Source organism: Clinocottus analis, unplaced genomic scaffold (genome assembly GCF_023055335.1).
Source record: "Clinocottus analis isolate CAN_PGR_092001 unplaced genomic scaffold, fCliAna1.0.p SCAF_6, whole genome shotgun sequence".
Lineage (NCBI taxonomy): Eukaryota > Metazoa > Chordata > Actinopteri > Perciformes > Cottidae > Clinocottus > Clinocottus analis.
In genome coordinates, this window is record NW_027176218.1 from 5,090,441 (window position 1) to 5,117,468 (window position 27,028).

At 47.4% G+C, this 27,028-nt stretch overlaps 1 protein-coding gene across 1 annotated transcript in view; it reads left to right on the forward strand.

Moving 5' to 3' along the window:
* plxnb2b (plexin b2b) overlaps positions 1 to 27,028 on the forward strand; it is a 114,473-nt gene that overhangs the window by 16,683 nt on the left and 70,762 nt on the right. Inside the window, exon 2 of the mRNA XM_068602389.1 lies at positions 9,382 to 9,568. The gene's annotated coding sequence lies outside the window, so the exon portion shown is untranslated. The remainder of the gene's footprint in view (positions 1 to 9,381; positions 9,569 to 27,028) is intronic.

A 27,028-nucleotide genomic window follows, 5' to 3' on the forward strand; every position in this document is an offset into this window, starting at 1 on the left:
AGAAGCGCATTAGCCTATATTTGTGGGCATAGGCGCTTTGTCACCCAGACCTGGGAAATGCTGCTCCAGATGGGTGATTAGGGGTGTGTGTGTGTGTGTGTGTGTGGCCTAAAAATGGTGTGAGAACAAGACCATGGGAGGGACAGCCTAAATGAAGATAAAACATGGGCACTTGTATTGCCTCATGTCATACCCTTCTGTACGTGCATGTGTGCATGCTTGTGTGCTTCTGTGTGTTTATCATCCGATAGCCATCACCCCCTCCCCCCCCCCAACCTCTCCTCTCCTCCGCCCCTCCCTTGTACTCACATCGCCGGTGCAATCTCATCTCCCACTCTGACTCGGCTAGCTGGGCTTCCATCAGCGATTTGGAGTGCCGCTCTCATGCCTGTAGGCTGCAGTAATGATAGCTTTTGCGAGAGAGAAAAAATGCCCAGCTGTTTGCTCACAAAGTATGAGAATGAAAAGTGGAAAGGAGGAGGAAAGCGGAGAGGATGAAAGTGTCACTGGCCCTCTTTTGTACAGCTGCAAGTCTCATACAATTTCACGGAGCAGACCTAACAAAAGCAAGAACACGTGCACCATGAAAGATTAATTGGTTGCTGTTCGCGCTAACTCTCATCATCACCTGCAGCAGCGGAGGCAGGCAATGGTGGGAAAAAGAAATGCGCTGCCTGGTATTGGTGAGGATAACAAGGCACCAGGGTGAAAGGCGTTTTCTCCCGGTGGCCACAGGCTGACAAAAAGTTTACAACGTCGAGCACACCGGAGTTAGAAATTGAAGCTGAGATGCTGTTGTTTTGTGCCCACCTCCTCTAGTTAGCGCAGTGACGGCTCGTCAGCTGGCACTGATTGCACTGTGGACATGGTTAACATCCCATTTAGAGGTTGTGTGTGTGTGTGTGTGTGTGTGCGCATGTGTGTCAACGTGCGTGCAAACTGAACAAGCTTGAACCATTGTGTGTATGTGAGTGTCTGGTACACTACTGTCCAGACACATCTGCCTGGATTTAATTAGTTTTTGCCTGGCACAGGGACCCACCAGTCTCTCTGGTGTTTAATAACCACCTTGACAGTGCACATTTATCAAGGTCTGCATACAGCCGAAGGATCATGGATTCATTTTGACCAAAATCCCGACGAGGTTTATGATGTTCTTTTTATTTTCTCGAGAAGACCCTGTTTCCCGTACGTGCTGGGGCGCGCACGAACGTGATTCCTCTCTGCTGCGCATATCTTTGGCACCCCTTTTGAGTCATCTTCTTCTCTCGTCACTTTCCTTCTCCCGTCGGTCGTTGTCTTAATGCTTTGTGTCTGACCCAAATTTTCCGGCCCTTGAATGCTTCCAGGGCTCCTCAGCTGCCTCGTCCATCCTCCTGCTCTTTTTGAGCCGAGCCATCGTGGTGCGAAGTATCCCAGGCAGAGAGACCGAGGCCATGTTTCGTTGTCGCCTCCATCAGCGTCAGGGAGCGCTCCTCGGGTGCAAACGGACCCATTCCTAAAAGCCCCCTCCTTCAACGTGTCTCCGTCCTCCCCGTCCGAGCGCAGCGGTTTCTAATCAGGGTGGGAGATTTTCCGCAGGTGAACCAATACGAGCTGACAGACACCCTCCCCTAAACCTATCTTCTTCCCTTCCTTCCCTCCACGTCCATGAATGCTACCTGACGAGATTCATTTGTCAACCCCCTTCCCCCCCAACCCTTCTCTTTCCATTGCCTGCTCACCTCAGCCACCTGATCCCTCCCTCCTGGTGTGTGTGTGTGGTGTGTGTGTGTGGTGTGTGTGTGTGTGTGTGTGTGTGTGTGTGTGTTCTGAGGAGAGGGAAACTAAACTGAGCAGAGTCGAGGTGCATACAGGTGCAGCTCCTCTTGCCGCCTGAGGGTTAGCTGTCAAAGTCTCTTCATTTCGGCCCTCCTTCCTTCATGTCATCCCCACTGTGGCCTTTATACGTCTCACTTTATTCTTACTTGGGTCTAGCTAAGCACTGTTTCAGGGCCGGGTGGCCCCAAGAGGCGTCGTATCCACAGGGAGGATCCCTCCGGCTGTTGCTCCAGCTGTTGCTCTTCATCGTATGGATATTGTTTTTGTTATTATCGCTGACTTACTGAAAGGACAATCTCCCCATAAGGGATAATAAAGATTTCTACTACTACTGTGATATATTGCATGCCAGAAGGGCCTAAAAAAAAAAGAAAAAGATAGCGAGGAATTCAAAAGCAGCAGGAGCAGCAGCTAAAGTTGCCCCCGAGCTCCTCTCGCGAGCTGAGTGAATGCAAATGAACTTTTCTTTTTTTTTTTTTGGTTAAATAAAGGAGAGTTCCCCAGCCGTAATAGTCTGCACGTCGAGCACAATGCAGCATAGCCCCCTATCCCCTCATTCAATTCCACAGCAGCTTCCTTTTTGGGTGGGATCGACCGCCTGATTCCTTCCTCTGTCTGCTCACTGGAGGAGATTGCTTTGATTTTTTTTTTTTTTTTTTTTTTGGGGCAGACTTGACCAGATTAAATGGAGTCGGTCCGGGGCCGCGTGGACACGTGGCTCCCAGCCATCGTCTCATTTGTGTTTCTCATTGTCGCTCGCGGCTCCCCCTCCATTTTTGTTCTCTCTCCCTTCCTTTTGTTTGCCTCACGCTTATGCTCAGTATCTGGCCAATGATTGATAAGACCCAATGCCTGACAATGCTTGGCACGCTACGCGGGATCGGTGGCGATGGCGCTCATGCATTGTGTCGTGCGTGTGTGTGTCTGTGTGTGTGTGTGTGTGTTGAGGCTTTAGCAGGGAGATGCGATGCTGCTCACGTCATTGTTTATCTACCTTTCCACTTCCAGATGGCGCTCAGCAGAAAGAATGTGCTTCTTGACACACTCTCTCTCACTCTCTCTCTCTCACACTCTCTCTCTCTCTCTCTCTCTCTCCCCCCCTTCCCTCCCTCCCTCCCTCCCTCCATCTCTCCTGTGGCTCGCTCCGTTATATGGACTTGGTTTTGCGTCCAGAACATTCAGCATGAGGTGAGGGGGGGGGGAAGGTGGTGAGCGAGAGCCAAGAAGGCAGACTGGGACCTGAGAGGGAGCCCTGGAAAGTCAGGTGGCAGTCTCAGAGTGTGTGTGTGTGTGTGTGTGTGTGTGTGTCTGTGTGTGTGTGTGTGTCTGTGTGCGCGCGCTGACATATGTGCTAGTGATTGTACCGCCGAGACTGCCGCGCTTTTCCCGTCTCTCCATGAATACTTGTGATTTCGGAATCACAATGCACGAGTGCGCTCGTACGACAACACATTCGACACACTTGACACACATTATTATTATTTTTTTTTCTCCTCCCAGGTCATTGAATCATAAAAATCTCGTCTCGGGCGCAACAATCGAGTCGGCCGGCCGCCCGCTCCCCACGGCCGTCTGGATTGATAGACGGTCAGTTCCAGCAGCGGGAGATAATCACAGCGTGTCAGCCTCTCGACCAATGCAAACTCTTATCTGTGTCTGCCCACTGCCAGCACGCCACAAATGACCACAGGGCCGCGCATTTCTCTTGTATTGTTCCGAAGCCTCGAGGGAGGGTTTGTGTGTTGTGCGTGCTGAACTTGGCTCTCGCGGGCGGCCTCTTCCACTGGATGAACACATTCACCTGAAGTGCACCTTCAACCACAGGGGCACTTCAACAAAACTCCCCTCCCCGTTTCGGAAAGTGCATACATTTCTGATAAGGCGGCGCTTTCGAATGTTTTTTTTCTTCTTCTGCTCTCCCAGTTTTTGCCTGTTGCCTTTTTAGATGCATTATGCTGTGTCTGAAGTGTCTGGCGATAAGCCGTTCCCGTTTCCCAATCCTTACTCGGGAAATCTTCAACCGTAACATGTCAATGGTATCACGTCGTCCCATGGCACTGGAATTATTATATATATATATTTTTTTATCTTGTATTCTAAAATCCTTCCCCCTGCGTTCACCAAGTGTGAACAAATAAGATTACTTCACCTGAGTGTTTCGAGCGACAATGGAATTTGGATGAAAGTCGCCTTGTTTGTCGCATCCGCTCTGCTGGTTAAAGGTCTACGAGGGGTTTTTCTTTTCCCAGAGTGCGTTGTGCTAATTGTGGCCTAATGGCGCGCCGTTATAGCAAAGAGTGGCAAAAAGCAGACGATTGGGGAGGCTTGTTGCCTTTTTCTGTGCAGGCTGATTACACTGTCTAGTTAATGCACCCTCTTCGGATACAAATGGAGGGTGGTTATTGCATCAGGAGAGACAGTCGGCCTGTCAAAATCGCCCTCTCTAACAGACAAGAGAGGCAGATAAAGAGAGATGGAGTAGAGTGAGGGAGAATATATTCTGGAGAGCCAATTTCACTGAGGGGATAGAAGCGTGGTTGTGCAATTATGAAATATAGCTTTCTGTTTCAATAATGACCTTTTTTTTTTTCCTCCACAGGCTATATATAGGCCAGTGTAAATGATTCAGAGAATGGTCCATAGTGTCGTATAGATGATGGCCCGTGGATTCCTACGGAGAGAAAAAGACAGTTCCCAGTGAAAAATTGTTTCTCCGATGGCACTATGTTGAGCAAAGACTGTTGGAAATGACAGCTGGGGACATCGGAGATAGCAGTGAAGGGCACTTCACCACTACGCCTCTCCCAAGTTGTCGTCCTTATGCTGCTGTTAGTCACTTCCAGTTCCTATACTTGGTGTGTGTGTGTGTGTGTGTGTGTGTGTGTGTGGTAGTGACCGCTCGCCTATGTGTATCTGCTGGAACTCCACAGAAGCGAGAAAAAAAAAAAAAAGGCAGTCTCGTCTGTTCTTCTTTTGCTGTAATGAACCACCAGAGGATCACATGACTGTTTCAGCCTGAGATTAATTTTCACGAGAAAAATAAAATAAATTTCCATCAGCGCAACCTTTTTTTCGCTGCAAGTCGCACATGAAAGCCCAGCTAAACGTGGCCTCAGCACTGCTGCTGCCAGTTGTGCCAAACGCCCGCTCTGCCTACAGCGCTGCTTACTGTGCATCTGTCTGGATAGATTCTCAGAGGTGGTACAAGCCAGACGCTCTCTCTGCAGCGCAGCCAGAGTTAGGGGGCGAAAAAAAAAAAAAACCGGGGTTAGGAACTGAAGGCATCCTTTCTGACCTGCTAAGAAACAGACACGGGAGGAATTTCAAAGCTACGGTGAACTAGAAAACATGTCTGACGGAGTTAAAAGCATATGCAGGGACCTGAAATATTTACGTTTTACCACTCACCAACGGCAATTACATACGTATTTATCAGCATGTTTATGTATTTATTACATCTACACTCGGTCATTAAGAGCTGGTCATCATGTTTACGAGCTTGTTTTGTACCATTATTGCATCAATATACAGCCCTCCTAAATGTATGAAGGGCTGTATATATCTATCTCTTTTGCATTTATGCAGACATAAACTCTAGGCATATCTCTCCTCAAATATGAATGTGGGCTGCAGCACATGATGTACTGTATCTATTTATTATGGTTTGGCCATGAATCAGTTTATTGTTCAAACAGTGGGGAAAAACAGACATTTCAAGTGCTGAAGGACATCTGCTTGACAGTTAAAAATCCCAGAATTGATGCCTTTTTTACAAGGAAGAAATGCTACAAATATCATGAAATATCAAATCCAGAATGGAAATTGTTTTGAGCTGATCTTAAATAATTCAGTAATTGTCCATCGCACAGTTACATCACATAGTTACATCACATAACGACCAGATTTACCTCACTGATCATACCCAGTTATGTTTTTCTTAAAGTAGCAGTGCGTATTTCCTTTTTGGGTTTTTGCTTCCCTCTGAATTGTCTTACAGTATGACTAGACTGAGCCGCTTGGTTGCTTTTAAGGTCTTCCGGTATGTCTTGTTTATTATTATTATTAACTCATCCTTATCCAGCCGTCGATGAATGGAGCCCCCCCTGCGCGGTGCCGGTGTACAGCCGTACCCGACTCCACCCTTATTATTATGATCGCCCGCGAAAGGTGGCGGGACGCTGTCCGTTCATGCTGCCAGACGGCTTCATAAAACGACCGCTCGTGGTTCCCAGTTGGCCCTCATCAGTGACAGCGAGCAGCGGAGCGCCTCGGGACTCCTGCTCTCTGAAGTGACAATAGGTTTTCTGCCGATTTTCATCGGGAGGGAAGGGGAAAAACAAGATGGCTGCCAAACACAAGGAATCTGTTGAATGCCTCCATAGGGAGGTCATCCAGGAAGTAATGAGGTGAAACGCTGCAGTCGAGCGGTACCTGTCAATCCGTTTGGACATTGTCACGTTACAATGAGTGTCTGTTGTGAGTAGGAAGCACACACTTAACTACAGCAGGCGGCATTGTTGTCTGTAGATCACCTTTTATCCACCACTGTGTCTCTCTTCCAGTAATCTTCTTCCTCTTCTCGTTTTTTCCTTCCCTCGTCATTCAGAGAGTAATGCTTCCCATGGACCATTTCCCGAGCGTAATCCAACATCTGTCTTGCATATATCTCTTGCTTTGGCATTGCAACCTTCACCCCCCCCCCCCCCCCCCACACACACACACACCCTCTCTCCATCCTCCACCTCCACCTCCTCTCCATCTTACACCCCCTCCCCCTTCCCCCCCCTCCGGAAGCCGTCACAGCTGCTGAACGATTTCCTCTCACAGGGAGGCTCCTCCGAGTCACTGTGGCAGTGTCAAACGAGGCTCCTATTTAAGCTCATTAAATGTTTCCAAGAGAATAGGAAATCAATGGTGCATACCGGTGCGCGAGAACTTTTCTCTTAATTTAATTTCCCCTCCCCCCCCTATCTGTTTGCACATCTCTCTCTCCGTTTTTTTTCTTCTTTCCCTCCCATCATTCTCGCTTGTTGTTTCCAGCCTGTCGTTCTCCTTTAAGCGCTGGAGGTGGGGCGATGTGGGGCCAACGGTTGCCTTCAGAAACCATTTTGGAATCGTATTCGTGACCGGGCGCCGTGGTGCGAGGCTGCCCAGACTTTTCAGTTTTGTTTAGCCCTCACCACATGGAGGACAATTGACTTTAAAGTTTTGCTCACGCTGACCTCGGCCCCCTCCCGTTTCGGCTTTTGTTTCAAGCAAAGCTTTTAAGGGAACGGGTTACGGCTCGAACAGAAAGGTGCTTTGAAAACATGCAGGGCAGCAAAGCGGGGGTGGGGGGGTCGTTTTGGATTTCGATGTATCCCAGTTTCAACATACTCCCACCTCATGCTTCCTTCCTGGTTTTGTCCATCTCTGTCTTTTGCTCATCAGAAGTTTTTCTTAGATCAAGGTGTGTGTGTGTGTGTGTGTGTGTGTGTGTGTGTGTGTGTGTGTGTGTGTGTGTCTGGCAGGGCTTTGTGCTGTGTGAAACTCTGCCTGGGGGCTGGGCCCACACCTTCTCTGGAGCTCCTGTAATTGCTCTTTTGGGGCCTTGTCTCTGGCTCTGAGCCCGTCTCCATCATTCTCACTCTGTCATTCTCCCTCGCTCTTTGGCCTCTTCCTTTCTTTTTTTTTTTTGTTGCCCTCTCTGCGACCCCCCTTCCCTCTCTTCTCTCCCCACATGGCTCATTATGGCTGATCCCCACACCTGCCCAATCTGGGAATTCTCCACACACTCGCGTACCCACAGAGCCACTCAGCAGTTTTCAGAGCTGCCTGTCGCTCGGATAGTTTGTGTACTATCTGCTGTAAAACAGCTTCGCTAATACCGTTTGGCCGAGAAATAGAAACAATAGCGCCGTCGCATTTCCCCCCCCCCTCCAACTGGTGCAAACAGACAGTTTCTCATATCTGTCCTGGCTGTTTGGGCACCATTTTTCATAAAAACCCTGGTCCTTCAAGCCCCGGCTCCTGCCTTTTTGTATACACTCGCCTCAGGCCCCTAACCACAGGCCTGGTCTTTTCCATTTCCAGTCCAACCCTCCTTCCAGCCTCCAAGCTGCCTCTCTATGCCCGTTCCCAGGCTTAGGGGCCTTACTTTGAAGGATAATGGATCGGACCAGTTGCAGCTGCTCAGTAGCAGGGCACTATCATAGGAGTTATCTAAGGGCCTGAGTGGCCAGTGATGAATGGCTGGGAGCTGTGTGTCTCCACCGATCAATAAGCCACTAGCACACAGATGAGCTAGATGCCCCCTCGCTCTTTCGTTTTCCCCGTCCACACATGCATCTCCCTCTCATAATCTCCCACTATGTTTGTGAACTTTTCCCTCCAATTCATGGCCTGAATCGGGCCATTGATCTTTTATCCTCGACTTGTTTTAAATAAAGGGCCAGTATCTCCTCTCCGCCCAAGCGTGCGAGGTTTCTGACAGCACTTATTGCTACACTGGCGGCAAAGCGCGCAAACATTACTTTAGCCTGATCGAAGGCGTGTAATCGGAGAGCAGGGAAAATGAGGGGAAGAGAGTATGAGGCGGCTGCTGCTGCTACTACCCCCCACCCCCCCACCAGCACCACCAGCACCACCCTGGAGCACCGCTGAGGTTTCCATCACAAGGTTGATGCAAGCAGAGCTCCCAGGTGGATATGCACACTTATAATGCAGACACACACAAACACACACACACACACACACCCCAAACAGTCTTTCTGTCAGGGCTCATTGAGCGCATCTTGTCCCAAAGCACCCAAACAGCCCCACCCAATCGGAATAGAAATAGGATGCTGTCAGTTTACCCCGTCCTTTTGTCTCATTGTTGTGCACACGTGTACGTGAGGTCTCTCCAGACCACCAAAGCGTGTACGTTGGTATTTCTACTGCAGAACAACAGGTGTGTCACAGCTACTGTATGTGTTGGTTTTTGATCTGCTTCTCTCCCCTCTCTCTTTTCTTTTTCGCACTGCCGACGAGGGAGTTGTGATGAAAAGAGCAGGCTGGAAATCTCTCGCTCTGTCTCCTCTCCTGGGACTTTCAGTTGTCTGTATCTTCTCAGCTTCTTCCTTGTCTCTCACCTCTCCACCCACTACTATCCTGCTCGCTCTGATCTTCCCTCTGATCTACCGTTGTCTCTGTCACAAAGAGCAGATTTTTCCACCTGGTAATTGCATGTCTGCTGGCCACCACACCTGTTGCTGTCAGTGCAGCGGTGGGGGGAGAGAGAGAAGGAAGGGAGGGGGAGGGGGGGGCGCTACGCCCTTTGGTCTTCATGGCTCTGACCCGGTCACCGCCACCACGAAGGTGGGGGTGTAACACAGTGCGCGTGTACATGTGTGGTATGGAGTGCTGTCATATTTGATTGCGCTTACCTGTAACCTTGAGCGTCCCCTCCAAGCGTAAATTTGTGTGTCTTCTTTGTGTGTCTCCTGGCCAGCGCTGATGCTTTTCTCTCTCTCTCTCTCTCTCTCTTTCCCTAATCCTCCCCTCCCCTTGTCGTCGTCGTCTTCTCCTCCTCTTATCCAGAGCCCGGGCCCTTAATGAAGCTGGGGGTCAGCAGCAGTGTGCGGCTAATTGGCCAAGTTTGCCCGGGGCTCCGGCTGCCTGTGATTGAAGTGTCCAGCGAGGGCCCACTGTGCAGCCGCCGCTGCACCCTGCTCTGTTCCACTCCAACAGCCGAGACGCCCACTGCACCGCTGTCTGCCTCTCCCTAGTGAGTATAGCACCCGAGGTCATTTTCCCTCACACTCCCAATACTTTGTCCAGTTTTCTTTCTACTTGTATTATTTTCACGCAACGAAGAGTCCTCCCGACTACTTTTTTTCCCCTCTGAATCACTTGTCCCCCCCACCCCCCATCCATGTCACCCTGTGTTTTCTCTTAGAAACATTGCTCTTTTGTGCCTCATTTTTCAAAACTTCTTTCCGTCGCTTCATTTCCGAACTGTATTTTTCTTTCTTTTTTTTGCTAGACTAGACCACGTTTGGTCTGACTCACTTCCCTAGGCTTCTACCACCCTCACACTCTTTCTCATCACTTGCCACTGTGGGATCCAGGCAATTACTACGGTCCCCCATTGGCCAGCTGCCAGAAGGGGAAAAAAGAAAAGAAAAAACCCAACAACTTCCAGCCCCTATTTCTCTCACAATGGGGCCCGACAGTTCCAGCTATGGCCAAGTCGTACTACACTGCTCTGAGCTAACAGGAGGAGTTGGAGGCGATGGAGGGGGTTGGGGCCCCTCTAATTAATCGAGCCTCCACTTTCTCCTCGTTAGGGCAGTCCTGGCTGCCATTGTTTGGCTGTCGGTACGAGAGTAGAGGTAGCGGGGCGATGGTGAGCTCCAGGGAGCGGACTGAGCAAAGGGAAGGGAGTGGGGTAATAGCTGACCGTCCCATCGGGGAGATACACAGGCAAGGGTCAGCCCCCAAGTGCCACAGTACACCAATGAAAACCCTTTTTTTTTTTTTTTTTTAGCAATTACACTCGTAGAAGTGGAACATTGCTGGCCAGTAAACGGTCAACACTTGTGTTTGTGTGTCTGGAAACAATAGTCCAATTATAAGTCAAGTCCTGGCCTACCGCTTAGGGTAAGTTATACTCTGTCAAAACTTTTATTTGCACCACAGTAGGTTTCTACGCTTGTATATTAAGGACTGGAAGTAATTAAATTGTCTCTGACGCTCATTAAATGAAGATCCCCAGCAATTAACTGCAGATATAATCGTTCTTCTGTTCATACTTCAGCGACGAGTGGGGAAAACGACCATGTTTAACCATGATTCACTCAGTCAATGAGGGGAATGAAAAGGTGAGGAATATTAACATGTAATTGCGCAATATACGCGTACTGTATTTGGGTTGATTCGCTGTTCATTTCTCTCTAAACTGTTTCCGCGGTGTACTTTAAAACCCAAAGCTGCCACAAAGCCCCAGGACTTGCCGGTTTTTCTTCGTGTGCCACACTCGTCCATCTGTGAAGGGTTTAGCTTGACAGACGACTTCTTTTCTCACTCATCTTCTCCATAATCAGCTGCTTGCTGAGGTCATAACTCTTGTGCTCCACTTTCCATCACATTTCCTCCAGTATGCCTGCAAGCCTCCCTGCTGGTGCTAAAAGAAACACAAAATATGGCTCATTTGAAATGTAGGCTACCCCAGGTGGTTCTCCTTCGCTGTGCTGAATTAATAGAAGTTGGGTGGAGACTTGAGCTACACTCACGACTCAAAACACGGCACATTAGCAATTCACTCGTCCTATTTTTAGAGTTTTGTTCACTGTTTTTATCCCTTTGTTGTTCCCACGCTTCATCTCCCATCCCAGAAGATGGTGTAAATGTCATGGTAATGACATGCTTTTTGGTATCCATGAGGATTAGGATGTGTCAGTCATTTCTCCCATGAGGTCTTGCCTTGGCAAAACCCCTAAGCAATGAGGTACCCGGGGATGAATGAATTTGGATGCACAGGAGCAAACGAATCTCTTGTTTTTGTCGGACTTTTTTTGCGGCTGTTTACGCAACACTGACCTTTATTATCTGCTGTGTTGCATTAAAATACTTTGAACATGAATCAATGCAGTTAACTTTGCAGGTCCACGCTCATATTTGTGTTGGCGATGCTCATTTAGTTTACCTTTTCTAAATGTGTTTCGGCGAAGGAAATAGCAAAAAGTAGGTAAACAAGACCATTTAATGGAGGCTTTTGCCATATACCATTTCAAAGAGGAAGCCCATAGAAAATATTGTTTTTGAAACAGGCTCTCCATTTGTTTAGACTATTACTGAAGTGCGATCCCATACCCGTTTGAAGTTGGTTCAGGTTAATCAAGTGAAGAGGAGAAAGCTGTCCATTCTTTGATATTTTAAATTAGTCAGAATTTTAACTATGCATCCCCCGAGATGAGAGTGAATAATTAATTTGTCAAACTGAATCAAAGTGATGATCCTTACTTTAATGTCGGCGAACTTTGGAAACTGAAATTGTCACAATGATTTGTCAAATGAAAATGGGTCATGTGATCTTAAAGCTCACTGCTATGATAAGGTCTTTGTGGGGGGGGGGGGGGGGGGAGGTAGATGTTGTAAAACTTCAGGGTCATGGGATTAACCTTTTTTAGAGGATTTTCCCTTCTCTCTGCGGTGATAAATGAACAATTAAATTCCATGCTTTTAAAAGTGTATCATCACCAAAGGTATCGCAGTACTCTCAACTAAAAATGCTGCTTGCCCCCTCCAGATAAACCTGCCAGATGATAAACTTAAATCACTGCCGGCCAACACAGACAGGGGACCCTCATCACCAGCCTACGCTTGGCAAATGCCATGTCCTCGCGGTACCGAAATAATATAAAACACCTTGTTCCTGACTCATCACCCCTCCCCTCCCTCCCCCCTCAAGCTCCCCCGTCTCCAACATGGAAGTGCAGCCCTCCAGTTTTCCATCGCCCCCTGTGAATATCCAAGCTGTCGAGTCTGACTGGGCTGAAGGTTTTCTTGCCAGGGCACAGTTGGAACAGATCCGGCCTCCGGGCCACATATACTGCTCCACTCCAGCCCCTGCAAACAAAGCCCGCCCCGCGCAACTGTCATCTAAATGCTAAGCGCCTTCGGATCGTTACGGTAGATTCCTTTTGTACATACTTAATCATTTTTTTTAAGACGGCTTGTCCCTTTTTTTTTTTTAAGGCTTTGCAGCTTGCTGAGCAATAGCTGCTGTTTTTTTTTTTTGTGATTTGTTGAATTTGCCCCGAATTATCAATCGAGAAATAGTCTTTTTGTTCATCAACCAGGTGCGTGATTGCAGAGATCTGTCGCCGTTGGAGGTGCTTTTCGTGTGGTTCCCCTATTTGAGGATTATGGGCTTGTTTGTGTTTTTTTTTTACTCAGAGGCATCGTTTTTTGGAGTAACAAATTATTGTAATGGTTGTCTTCCAGAAGATGGTATAAGACCTGTCTGCCAAGTTAATCGCCCATCTGCACCCTTGGGGGCGGGGGGCTGAGGAATGTGGCCGTCGGGCTTGACGGGAACATAAGCTAAACAGTCCAGCCCACTTTAAGGGGAGGCACGTTGAGAGACAGACTCCAGACGAGCCTCTCAAACTGTTTCATATCAAATCCACAGACATACAAATCTCCACAATGATCTGCCAAGTTCCTGCAGAATTCACTGGAGCAGGGATTGCAGAATTTCACACCCCTGCCCTCTCCCCCTCTCTCCCCCATTCCCTCTCCCCTCCTCTCAGCCATCACTGGACGACACTTGGCAGCAGAGAGTGATGAGAAACATCTGCGAAAGTCTGTGTGTGTGTGTGTGTGTGTGTGTCGCCTGTGTGTGCGCGCAAATAGTGGGAAACACTCACCAGATTAAAAAAAAGGGAGTTTTTATGTTGTTGTTTTTTTGGAGGCATCTTTTACATTTCAGCAGACAAGTCAATTATTCCAACAGATCTCACAGTTGAATGAATGAAATATGAATATAGATAAAACACGCAAACTGTTTTAGTAGTTAAAGGCTCCAGGGCTGCTTTTTTTTATTATTATTATCGATTCTACAGCTCTGTTGGCAGATAAACGAGCAGGAGCAAGTGGGAAAAGAAGAGATGATAATGCACTTCCTTTGTAGCTAAATTACTTCCTGTGGCTAGCAGAGAGGAAGCAGAGGCAGCCCCCTATCGGCATCATTTTCTTGATTTTACTCATTTTTCTTGACAATAACAATGTCGTGTCTGCATGCCGACTATTATCTTGGCATGGAAAAAAACCAACAAGAAACAATGATTCAGCAGGTCCTCTGGATGCTCCTGTGCAGCTGCCAGAGATGTGATTGCTCAGAGTCACTGAAGTCTCCTTTTATTTTGGTGTTTTGAGCATATATAAATAATGTAATGGAGGCAGTAATTGGTGGTTCTTGGTAATTAGGACCAAGCTGTCAGCTAGCAAAGTTGCAGTCTGATGGCGGTGCAGCGAGGGCAGTAATTACTATCATCTATGGGGGTTGTTGACACAACAATAATCCCATTCTTAACCAGGATAGGGGAGCTTATGCTTGCCGTCCCCATTTTTTAAAGAGGTTCATCCACAATAATGCAGCTGACATAAATCCTTAAGTATTTTTGAGCTAATGTCCGCCAAGTAGCTCACGAAAACAATAGTGTAGAGGGAGACCCCCCTGGCCTATATTTTTCTGCTTGGTGACGAAGCGTGTCCATATTTTTTTTCCGCAAGTTTAAACGGTTCCCCTGCAAGCAGTGTGACGCCCAACCATAAACAGCATTATCAACTATCTCAGCAGGTTTTCTAATTCCCCTGTAATCCTGTCATTTCATTCATGGATACCGCCTGGGTTATTCTGGGCCCGGAGCATATCTGCCCGCCTGTCTCTGCTCCTCTGTGTGAGAGATTGGTTTCCCCAACTCCCCTCCTGCACCGTCTTGCCCCACACACACACACACACACACACACACACTAGCACGAACGCACATGTTCATGCGTTTGCACATCGCTTGTCAGATTCCCATAGTGTAAGTGGGCTGGTCAGACCTGATGATATATAGGGTAGAGGACAATGATACCGTATACGGTGTAGGGGAGGATCCCTACAGTTGCAGATATAAACTCTCCCTCGCCGAAGTGAAATTCTGCTCTCCTGGCTCGAGACTTACAAGCGCAGCATTTGGCCCCTGAGATGAAGCAAAGCTTGATGGCTTCAAATGCAGAATACCCAGGTGACATTTCCTCCTCCTGAAATCCATGCAAAGTAATGAACACTGCCGGAGAACCGCATGACTTTATGCAAGAAAGTGTGATTATCGGGTGATTTGAAGGGGCCAGCTCGGGGACGTGAGGGTGAATAAAAAAAAAAAAAAAAGCCAGACGAGTTGCTGTTTCCGCCTATACTGTAGCACACAACAGGCAAATTGCATCAGCTCTGAATTAAACATGTGGCACGTCGTGGCTTGAGGCGTGATGGACATTTAAACATATTGCGAGGCGGAGAAAATTGCCTTTTCAGTAGGTTATTTATAGTAAAGACATTGTATTCATTTGATTATAATAAAACCCCCATTAGATTCTGCGGGAACGGCACAGGGAGGTGAGGCCGGCGGAGTGCAGCTCAATGTAATAACAATTGTGCGTCTGCCCTAAATGAGCCAAAGAAAAGAGCGGGTTCCTGCAGATATTAGTTTCCTTTGTAGGGGTGCTCGGATCTAGTGATATGCTTCGTGAGGAGTAATAAAGAAATATGTCTGTTTTTATTGTGCCTTGGCGACAGAGTTATGTTTAGAGCTACTATAAAGAGCTGGAACACGGCGTAAAATGATATTATGGCCCATTAGGTGGGGGCCCGAGCTAAGCGTCGCTAGCGGTAACGGAGGACTGGGGGTAATGGGGCCGCGGCGTATTGTCTGTGATCTGCTCTTTCACTTCTCGCTGATTGAATCGTCTACAACACTGGCACTCCATCTCCTGGGGAACCGGAGTAGACGAGGTGATTTCGGCCGAAGACATCATTCAGTCAAACCCGGGAGATAAGGGAATGGGTTGCGGGAATTGGAAGGAAAGCATTCTGTGAAATGTAAAGGAAAGCTAGCGTTCAGGAATAATTGCTTTGATTGTCGTGTGCCACCAACAGATACCTAGGTGCATATATGTTTGCTTTCATGAGGAGACACAATCTTGTTCTTTAATGCTGTGCATAGGGTCTCTGGTAACAAAAAAAAACAAACATTTTGAGTTAGAAATCTGATACCTGCAGCACATATCTGTTCTCCTGCTCTCTTGATTTGGTTTAGCCTGCTTATGCTGCATTACGGCCTTAACCGACGCTCCCAAGACTCTGGACCTTGTATTGTCTCCTTGGTCTGGCTCGCTCCAGATCTGGCCTTCGACTGCTGAGGGCTTTCCCCCCAGTGTACATCCACATAAGGTTTGGATCATATTTAGGTGCTGTTCAGTCTGGCAGAACCTTTTAACGTGCCTCTCCCTCCGCAGCCACTCCAGTTTGACATACTGTAAGGATATAATGGGCCTGCAATGGCTGAGAAGCAATAAATTAGCGTACCTAGCTCGAAGGCTCGTCGACACCCAGAACCCTGCCTGTAAACTCGGCTTCACCTCCAGTCCTTGTCAAACGCGTACACCCTTCCAGTGTTGAATAGGCGAGACATTGTGTTGAGCGGCGTAGTTTATCTGCTCTCCTGCGCAGCCGGCATGGGGGCTCGGGAAGTAATCTAAACCAAGCAGGGAAAGAATTCCAGGCATCCTGAATGGAACCAGATGTGTGTTTTTGTTCCCTCCGTTTCATGCGTGCTCTCGGTGACGTGCACATAGGACACAGACATACATGAGCGTTCTTTCTGGGTGCATACACACAAGCATACAATAATACAACTCCTGCAGCGCCGTCTGGCTTTCATAACCGAAGCAGATGATATGATAAGGAACAGAATCGGCCAGAAATGGCCACTGCAGGCTTGTTTATGTCAGTGTGGCCCTCCTCCCACCCTCCCCCACCCTCTTCACAAAGATTACCACTCAGATTGTGATGCCTCCACATGTTTGTACGTGTCTGGCTGTATTGACCCAGAGATGAGCAACGCACATCTCCATCAGCATTTTCTAAACTACCTAATTACTTCCTGCACGCTTTTTTTTGTTGTTGTGATAATCATCTTTCAGAACCTCAGTGAGAATAGTTAACTGAAACCTCAGAGGAAGTCTGGTACAAAATAACAAGAATAGGACTGTTGAGTGTGTATATATATTTATATATATATTTATATATTTTTACAAAGACATGCCATTCCAAACATTTATTCTGTAATGCATCGAGGGAACACTGAGGCGATTGTACAAGGGAGGGACGGATACCTGACAAGTATAATTTATAGCCAGAGCAAAAGTTATAGTTAGACATTGGCACAACGTCCAAAGGCATAGGAGTGGCTTTTTTTTTTGTTTCGGGAAATTCCCTCAATGGAAATAATGTGCCTACATGTATAAGTCAAAGAATGAGTCAACCATTTACATGAATGAGATGTCAAACAAGTTGTAGTGTTCTTTTTTTTTTAAGATGGATGTCTTGACAGGTCATAGCAGAAGAAGGGAAGTGAGCCCGGTCATTGAGCCACCAAGCACAACACCAGATAACTAGGACACTTAAGTTAAATGTGATCTATTAATGTTATTTATTGTGCTGTAACATGTCTGTCAAAAGGTTTTGTAGGTATTTACATGTGTGATTGCCCTTTTGACAGCTTTTTGTACTATGTTATGTTGTTTTTGGTCACTTGTTGCTGCTATCAAATTTGAAGTCTCTGTAAAAAAAAAAAAAAAAAGGAAGTGTCAAGAAATGGTTAACATCACCAGCTGGTTTCTGGCATTACACCCACATTGCGTAAGTGTTGACCTTGAGGCCGTGGCCGAACCACTTAGAAGCTTCCGCCATCGGCACACAAAGGATTTTCAAATCTATTCCGCGTTGGAAGACGCGCTCCTGCTTCTTCTTTGCTCCGCTGTACCATCAAAGGAAGTGGTGTTCATCGGCCGAGGTTATTGCCGGCAGGAATGTGTGACTAAGTGTGTGCGTGCTTTTTGCCTTGACGTGGAGGCCCGTATCAGCCATCACCACAGGAAATGACCGGCCGCTTTCTTTGAAGTCCCAGCAGAGTTTTTCATTATTCCTACTATCTCCCGAGACACAAGGCGACAAACCCGCCCTCCCCCCCCATCCCCGTCTACCCCCAGCGCCCCTCCCCTCTCTCTTACATTGCTGATGCTCTGCTCTCAACCTCCGCTGCTCCCAACGCAGAGCCTTGCCACCAAATGCTTGTTAGAATGCAGAACAAGCGTCTATTAGCATAGAGTATGGGAGTGCTGGCCGCCACAGGGCACAAACCCCACCACAACCGCCTCACTTCTACACAGCACACTTGCCTGAAAAGGCTGAGAGGGCACGTGTAATTGCTTTTTCTTCTGCCTGTGCAGAAAACTCAAGCGCAACATACGGGAAATTCGAAGATTCCCCCAACCCTGGCCCGTCCTTCCGCTTCTTCTCTTTTCTCGGTTATTCCCACTTGCCTCAATGCTCACCTCCATCCCCTTCAAACCTCGACTTCCTCTCCTTACGCTCCTAGCATGTCAAAACGTGTGGCGTGCGGAGATGAAATTAATTGGATCACTGTGTAGAAGTGTTCAGCCCCCCGTGGCGCACCGCCGTGTGAGGTAGGATTGGCAAGCGCTCGCCAGAATTCGCTGCAAGAGACCAAGAGGTGCTCTCCGCCGGCGCCGCCATTTTTTTTTTTTTTTGCCAATCTGCAGTATCCAACACGCATGGAATCAAATCTTTACACACACACACACACACACACAGCCTCCCCCACAACCCCTTCGCCCCACAAACACACTAACAAACAACAACTGTCTTTTCTCCAGTGGCTCATACAATATATATGGACAACTTTCAGAACAGGAAGGCAGATGCCTTGTTTATCTGCCAGCAGTGCGCCTGCCAAAGCAGCGCGCCCTGGTTGGGTGTGGTTGAAATCTGGGTTAGGAAATCCCTCGTCGAGGGTTATTACATGCAATAATGCTAATGAAGCGTTTGCTCCAGTAATGGCATTACCAAATGGAAATGCTAACCCTCGTGTTCAAATTGGGCGTCACAATTTACAATGACAAAATCCTGATGACTAAATATCCAGTCCACTCGCAATGGGACAATCTGGATTATGTGTCTGTAAATCGCAGGCTTTCATGAGGTACAAAAGCAGCGGCTCTGGGCTACAATTAGAAATGCTTAGCATGTTGTACTCCGTCCTAAAGCCGGTAAATAATTGTGACATGTGACTATACAATACTGACTGTGTGCCAAAAAGCATAGTTTCATAAATATAAAGCTCTCACAAAACAACCACTCTTTCTCAATGAGTCTGTGTTGTTGTGTTTCAAAACACAACCTTCCTTTCACTTTGTCTTTCTGGCCCTTTCATTTTCATCTCCCTGCTCTTAAATTCTAATAAGGGCATCAATGTTTCCTGATTTGAGAAAATATCTGGTCATAGAATAATGACCACGACAAAAAAAAAACAACCTTCAAGCTCACTGCTTTGGTCACACTTCGGTCAGAACTCCAAAAAAGCACAGAGAGTCGATACGCAGCCCCACTCTGCCCGGCTCTTCCATTATCTGTGTGTCGCCTGTCTTGTGTTGTTGTAAATGCTTTCTCTGTTCAAAGGTTGCTATTTGTTCCCCCCCTTGCTGTCTGATCAGTGCTGTGTGGCTGTGGCTTTTTGACTTCTCTGTTTGGCCTTCTCCCTCCGTCCTGCTGGCTGGCTTTGTCTGATTTATGACAGTCTGGAGCTAATGGTACAGAACCGGGATTTGTGTCTGTGGTGTTGTGACTGGACTGGTGCCGGCTCATTGGCCTCCTCACTTCTCTCTCCCTCTCTCAGGATGAGGTGAGCGACAGACAGAGAGAGAGAGAGAGAGAGAGGGACCGGTGAGCGACTCGGCTGTTGATCAGCTGCGCCGCGACTCATTCGTCTTTACATACCTCCTCCCCCCTCCCCCCTCACCTCTCTCTCTTCTATCCTTTCCGCCAGAGGAACCAGGCTGCAGGCTGGCGGGGGAGCCGACTCACCTTCAGACAAGGCCACTACCACCAGACCTTGCTCGCCTCACCTTTCATCCCTTTTCATTCCTCACACTCCCCCGGCCCACACGCACTCACACACACACACTCACTCCCACGTACACATTTTCCCGTCGCTCTCTGTCCCTCGGTGTCGGCGCTGAAGACCGGGGGCCAGGCTGCGAGGCGAGCAGGGGGCCTTGTATGTGGAACTGTGTTAATTAGCCCAAGAATCTGGAGACGAAAGCCACGTTATCTACCGCCATCCCCCCCCCCTCCATCTCCCTCCTCAACCCCCCCCCCCCCCCCCCTCCCTCCCAGCATCTCGCTCCTGCTCCCTCTCTCCGTGTCTCTGGAGGTTGCCTCCATCATGCCGCTTGCGTCGCCAGGTTTGTGAAGGATGTCGCGGCCAGCTGTCTTTTTCATGGCCGGCTGCCAACCGCTCCCCATATCTTCCGTCCGTTGTCATTTCCTCGTTTTATTCCCTTCTCGCGCTCCCTCTTTCTCTCTTTTCTCACCTTCCGCCGCTCATCTGTTAATGAACTCTAGTGTCTTGAGCCCGTTTTCTGTTTTCCAGCCAGGTCTCAGGGAGAGTATGTTTCCTTTTTTTTTAATTTTTTTTTTTAGGCGAGATCGGGGTGTTTTGTAGCCCTCGTTGGCAACTTTGGCGCAGTGGTACCAAGGTCGGGCAGGGCGGGAAGCGCCCAGGTCGGCAGACAGTCTGTGGCCACCGCGCCATGCCAGCGTTGCAATCTGTGTGCAGTGTGTTAAGTGCAAAACAGACACTCCATTTCCTTCTTGGTTTGGCAGCGTTTGCCGTCTTGGGCTATCCCGATAAAGGTCAGAAAAGCATGGGCAGACAAAGAGCGCTTTATATCCCATTTGAACAATGCGAATCCCAATCGATCGGCACATTCTGTGGCACCTTCCACTCTTTCCAAGCGGCCCGGCAACATATTTTCAGCATGGCAGCGGTTCTGCCACGCTGCTTTCGCCCCTGCTTGAGTTCATTGCACTGTGGGAGAATTGTTGCAAAGTCCAATTGTGAGTTTGAGATGGAAAGGGATCGCGAAAGACAGAGAAGCAGAGCACGAGGCTGAGTCAACCATTGTGCAGGTGTCTGAGCCATTTAACGTAGTTTCAAGGGTGGCTAATTCTTTTTCTGTTGCTAGAAACGTATAATTTGTCTATCCGTGTGGTTTCTATTCCACCTGAGTGTGAATCCATGTGTGTGTCTCTGTGTTTTAGTTGCTGAATAGCTCTGTCTCCCTTGGTGTGCGAGTGCTGTTAAGCTCTCCTGCACTTTACTTGACCCTGGCCTCCTATGAGGTGTCATAGCAAGCCAAGTCTTAAACAGATGTATGCCAAACAAAGACATGAAATTGCTCCTATACACACACACACACACACACACCCTTTTGTTCACACAGTATAACTTTTGCTCTAGAGAATGCTAGCTTCATAAATTGAGCTCACTTGGCCTTTGATTTTATCAATTAATCTGCACTGGCGGTGCTTGATGAAGGACACACGGGGCAAAGCTAATTGTGCCTTTTTAAACCAGTCGCATACAAAGAATTTCCATGTCATTAGTCAGTCTGCGGCGAATCTGAGCGGGGCTTTCCTGCTCCTCTTTCTCAAAACTTCTTCAATGGGTCTTTGTTGTTTTGTGTTGTTTTTCTGTTGTCTTCGTTTGTCCTTCAACACCCCAACAAGCCTCCCAATAGCATTTCATCTATGGTTTTATTGGCTTTTGAAATCTGGAGTTTTAAATATCCTCATTGATGAGCTGCTTTGATACCCATACTAGAGAGAACTGATTCCACCATCAGGGGAGTTAAGGCCGCTTTTGTACACTGTAGCGCCTCGGTGCCACGCAGAGCTGTTATCGTGCCTTCTCTCAGAGAAATAGAGGAATGGGGACAGAGAGGTGGGAGGCAGCTTCTCTCTGATCTTCTGCCTCGCTCTGAACCATCTGTCTGGTGCTGGCCCGGCATTCTGCGGCGCTTAGCATTAGCACTTACAAATATATACATTTCTCACGTCGAGCTTTTTGAGAGGAGTTCGTACCCCTCGCTGAGTCATGCTCGCCAGGAGATGGGGAAGAGAGAGCAGATTGGGAGCCGGGCAGAGTTGTGGGAGCGATGGCTGCCAACGCTTCATTGACGGGGAGGGGCGGGAGGGAGGATCAGGGGCGCACGCGATTGGTTGGATATTGGAAGGAGCTCCGCGGATTGGCCGCGGGATCGTAGTTTGTAGTATAAATCCAAGAGTGGCTAATGGAATATGTTTGTTTCCAGCAGCTTGATGGCACAGCAAGCAACATTAACTCTGCATAGCGCCTGGTGCATAGGCACATCTATCACGCCCATCCGTACGCCGATGGAACGTGCATCAGCAACAGGTTTCACACAGCAACATTTGTAAAATCAATAACTTTTCTGATGAAAAGCCTCACTGATGCCCGCACCGCACATGCGAAAGCGCGCATTCAACTTTTTTATTCATGCCGCCGTTACCAAATAATGTCTGCTGTTAAAGATGGCGTTTGCTCTGTTAGTCACAGATGGAGGTTTAAGAAGTTTGGGGAGCACAAGCAAAATGATATTCACAGATGCTAATAAGCTACACACAGCGTAGCACTCCTCCTGTCGGTTGTCAGCGCTAGGTAAGCTTCTGAGTCGTACAGCAGGATGATTTGGTGTTAAGTCTGTCTGCGCCTCTTTTTTTTTTTTCCGGGGAGATATCTTGGGGTGAGCGGCTTTTATCCAAGGCTTCCATTTCTCTTTAGAGGCTGGTGACTGACTCCCCCGCCCCTCCTCCTCGGCTCCTCGCTGCTGTGAAATGGAATTGCTTTCTCGTTCGTTAAAGATTTTCTTGTCGCTGCCTCGTACTTCTCCAGGAGTGAGATCACTTGAAATGGCTGAAAGTTCTCAAAAACCACTGGAGTATTATGGTGTGGCAGCAGTAAAAAAGTGGGGGGTGGATTGGTGAGTCAAGATAAATGAATAAAATTGCTTCTTTTTTTTTTTTTTTTTGCCTCTGTTTTTTAAAATGAAATCTGCTTTGGGAGGACTTTTTTTTCCTTTCTTGACAACACACAAATTAATTCTGGCAAGTTGTCGCTTTACATTAAAGCATGAAGTGGCCTGCTGGAGTAAGGCAAAGCAATCCCTCCCCTGATTGCCATGGAAGCAGATGCGTTGTAGCATCGGGCACCAGCCGTCTTGGTCATGTCAAAACCACTGCCCACCTACGTCCTGTAGGCTTTTCCGGGTGGTGAGCGGTCCAGTCCGTCCCGTCTTCTCTGCGAGAACATTTTGCCCCCTTTTTGGTGTGCTGGCGTTTTTTTTTAAACCACTGTTCCCATGTGTGGCTTACCCCGATCCTTCCCTCACACTTTAAGAATCAAACAGCAGCGGATAATCTTCATGTGCTCCGAATAATCCCACTTTTCTTGAATTATGTTTCTCTAAACACTTGTTTACGGCGAATAAGCCTAATGAACTTTTCTCACAAGAACCCACCCCCACCTTCCTCCTCCATGCCTTCCATTTCTGCTCCACTTGCTCCCTCCTCATTTAGTCAAATTCTCATCATCAGTCCCATCTGCCCCCCCCACACACACAAAAAACAACACAACTGCTCCACGCGTCTCCCACCCATGCCCCGGCACCCACAGCGTTGGCGTACCAGTGCAGCGTTGCTAGGAGTGTGTGCAGCGCCAATCTTAATCACATTGGGTGAGCACACCTGTGAAAACAGATGTCCACCGGGGATGGCATGCTGTTCCTCTTTAGGGTGGAGCGTCTGCAGGATGGCTCTCCACCACCCCTCCTCTTCCTCCTCCTCCTCCTCCTCCTCCTCATCCGCACAGCGTTTCTCAGGTCCCCAGCAGGCATGCTTGGCCCCGACACCCAGACAGGAAGGGCACAAGACGGCATCAGGCCGGGTAGAGGAAGCACCGGTCCCCGGGCTTTACCCCCTGCTCTGTTTGCTTTAATATTAGTCCTGCTCACAGAGGATAATGAGGAAAGTACGATCAAAGACAAAGAGCTGCTCCTGCTCCCAAATGGGCAGACGATGTTGATATATTACGGAGTACAAGATCAATTGCAAAGGAATTTGAAGCTGCTATCACCCAAGATCAATTGTTAGTCCTTTTTTTATGAGACAATTTGATAAACACCAGGTGTTGACCTTTTTAAAATTAACCTCTCAGATTGCGAACGGATCGCAGTCATAAAAATGGGCTTACTCCTGTTATTTTCCGTCGAGAGGCATTAGTGCAGGCATGCTAATTCCTCTATACGATTAAGTGCTTTATGATGGCATTAGCCAACACGATGTTGTGTTTTGTATAATTATGTCCTTATCTGATGGAAGCCATCTTTCGACGCCAGCGCCCCAGAGTTGTGCTTTTGTCTCGAGGCGCTGGAAATAATGTACGGCAATAAATTGGTTCGCAAGATAACTACGGATGGTAATGAGTGAACCCGACAGAATGATCTGTATTAGCGACTTTTAAAAAGGCAATGAACACATTACTAGCCTTAGTAGAAAAGGATTATGTGATTTCTATCCAGCTGCGCTTTCCCATTCGCCGGTCTACCACCTCCGCCATTTAATATTGCCGAAACCTCCTGGCTGCCCAATTTCATAAAGGTACCCAAGTGCCCCACTACGGAGACACGGAGGTGGCCCAAAACCAGGCAGAGCCTCCACCCATGCTCTCATGCGCTGACGCTTTTCAAGGTTGATTCACCCGAATTACAAAAAAAAAAGTACTTTCTCACTTACATTTTCTAGGTTTCTAGCCATGCAGATATTGTTAGTGTGTTAAAGTTTTGGGAGACATCTGTCGTTCAAGCACAGTTTAGGTGAAGAGTTTTCATGTGTGGCGCTCACAGCAGTGAAGAAATTACATTTAAAAAAAAAAAAAAAAAAATGAAACCGCAGTGTCTCTTTTCAGAAACGGAGTCTCCATTATGATGGATACTCCTTCCCATTGGACCTACTTTCTATTAAAGAAGTAGTCCCTGTAGCCCAATTTGGATGGGATTTATATCTCTGAGTGGCCGTGGCGGGGTGATTTCATTTTTTACCTTCGCCAGTGATTTTAATCTGGTCTGGAAGCACATATGTCTGTGATTCTTCACCTCTGGCCCTGTCATTATCACAGCTCCAACTATCTAACCATTTTTTGGCCAAACTCGCTGGTCCTGTCTGGAGAAACTTTTTTCATTTGAAAGTGTACCTTTGCCTTTCTAAACATTAAGCAACTAAAGAAGTAGACTATTTCCTTAAATGACGAATGAACTCAGTCATTAACATCAGCCAACTAAAGAAAAAACATAATGAAACAACGACTATATGGCTACTTATTAAATGAGCCGTTGTAATGTCATGTTACAGGTGATTCTGTCTTTGCTGGTCTACCTTTCACATTTAACACTATTGCATGTGTCGGTACTATAGACTAAAATGTCTATAGTAAGTAAACAATGTCGAAGCGAAGTGATTTTACTGCAGCTGTCTCTCACAAAACTCCTGCAGTCAGCCAGTCGGTCAAAAGCCATCTGAAACTGCGACATGGTAAAAGGTAAGGGTGGGGTGAAAAATCGATACAGCATAGTATCGCGATATTTTGCGTGGCGATATTGTATCGATACACGGAAGCCAAGTATCGATCTTTTATTTCATCAATTCTAAATGTTTTTGGTCCTAGAATAGTAAAATCTATTTATTTTTTGTTGACAAAGCTTTCCTTTGGGGACAATGTGCGGTTGGAAAAAAAGCTAATAAATCGCAATATCGCAATATCGTGACAATATCGTATCGGGACTTAAGTATTGTGACGATATTGTATCGTGGCACCTCTGGTGATTCCCACCCGTAGTAAAAGGTGAAGTATTCAATTACCCTGCTATCATACCTCTATTATCTTGGCTAAAATTAAAGTTACGTGCATATCTGGCACCATCAGAACAAAGTGAGTTTTTTTATTTTATTTCTATGAACCGACCCTTTTAATATTTTTTACATTAAGACAAGTGACGGACCCAGAACCATCCATCCCTGTTCCAGCCTCCGTCCGCTGCTCCATCCCCTCGTCCATCCAGCATCGATCCAGGCTCTTATCTCCACTCTGATCCCTGTGTTATTTTGGGAGCCTAGGGATTGCTTAATGATCTATTGACCTGATCTACCGATCTGTACAGTCGACCACAATGGACCATCTACTAAAGAGGAGCCTGCAGGGCACACACTCCTCGTGTACTCTACGTAGCCCTCCCACCTCCTCTGCAACCAGCCTCCATGCTCATTGGTTCCCTGTGTAACCCCTGAGAGATTAGGCCTTAATGTGCTTCAAGCATCTGGCTATAAAGTGGTCTCCATATTTTCGCTATCTAACAGCGCTGTTCCTAAGATGACTGCTGATGACTCGGCTCAGTTAAATCCTCTCGCTGTGTTTTCATTTAACTTGATGTCTGTGTGCATATATGAGTTCCTGACAATGATTTGTTAAGCTACTCATGTCCGCTTGCAGCGAGATCGCCTCATTTGAACTGTGACTTTTATGCTCGCTGCATCAGGCTTACTTCTCGATTGAATTGAAAAACAAGGCGGCAGAGTGAGTTGAACTTGAAATGGAGATTGGAAGTTGTATCCATCTTGCCTCCCCAGATGACGTTAGCTTCTAGTTTTGACGACGGTAAACATAAAGGAAGTAGATCGAGGGGGGGGGAGTTCATGGACAGCTGGATGTAGGGATAGTCCAACGTACGTGAACACACCATTTTAAACACCACCGACACATTTGATTGGATCTTGCGCCACGTCTGGTGTGGCGCCCTGGGCTGCGCGGCAACAGTTGTTGTGACACGTTGAGCTTGTCATGGGTGAGACCTTCAGGGATTTGCAAGACACTAATAAATGACTTCTCTGGGTGTGATGCATTTGTGGGTGCTTTTTTTTTTCTTCTGCGGTGCTTCTGTGATTGTCTGTCAAGCTCGCAGCACAGCTTTGAGATGGCAAGGCTGGATGGTCAGTCTGCCTGTCCGTGACAGCTCCGGCCAGATTTCCATTAAGTTTGTTATGGATTTTCACAGCCGCAAGAGAATGATGTATAATCACATTTGCTAACTTCTCATCTTCTGCCACAAACTTGTAAAAATGTCTCCCTTAAACAACACTTATTGAAGTATATCAAATTTACAGCGGATCAGATTTCTAGAAAACTTTTTTTTTTTGTTTCATATTGTAAACAAGTCGTTGAACGGATGGTGATGCTTAGCGGAAGGTTATCGGAAGCATTTTGACTTATCCTGATGCTGTTTAATCACTTCTTGTTTACTCAGCTTTGCTGTTAGGGGTACACATACCACAGCGTGACGTGGTGCAAAATAAATAATGAAAGTTGCCGAGTCAAGGGCAATCTAACTGCTTGAGTTCAACACTCCTACTGTTCTGCTAATGTGCGTGCATGAATTATTGATTAGGGCTAGGCAATATGGAGAAAATCGCATTTTTAAACCGTTA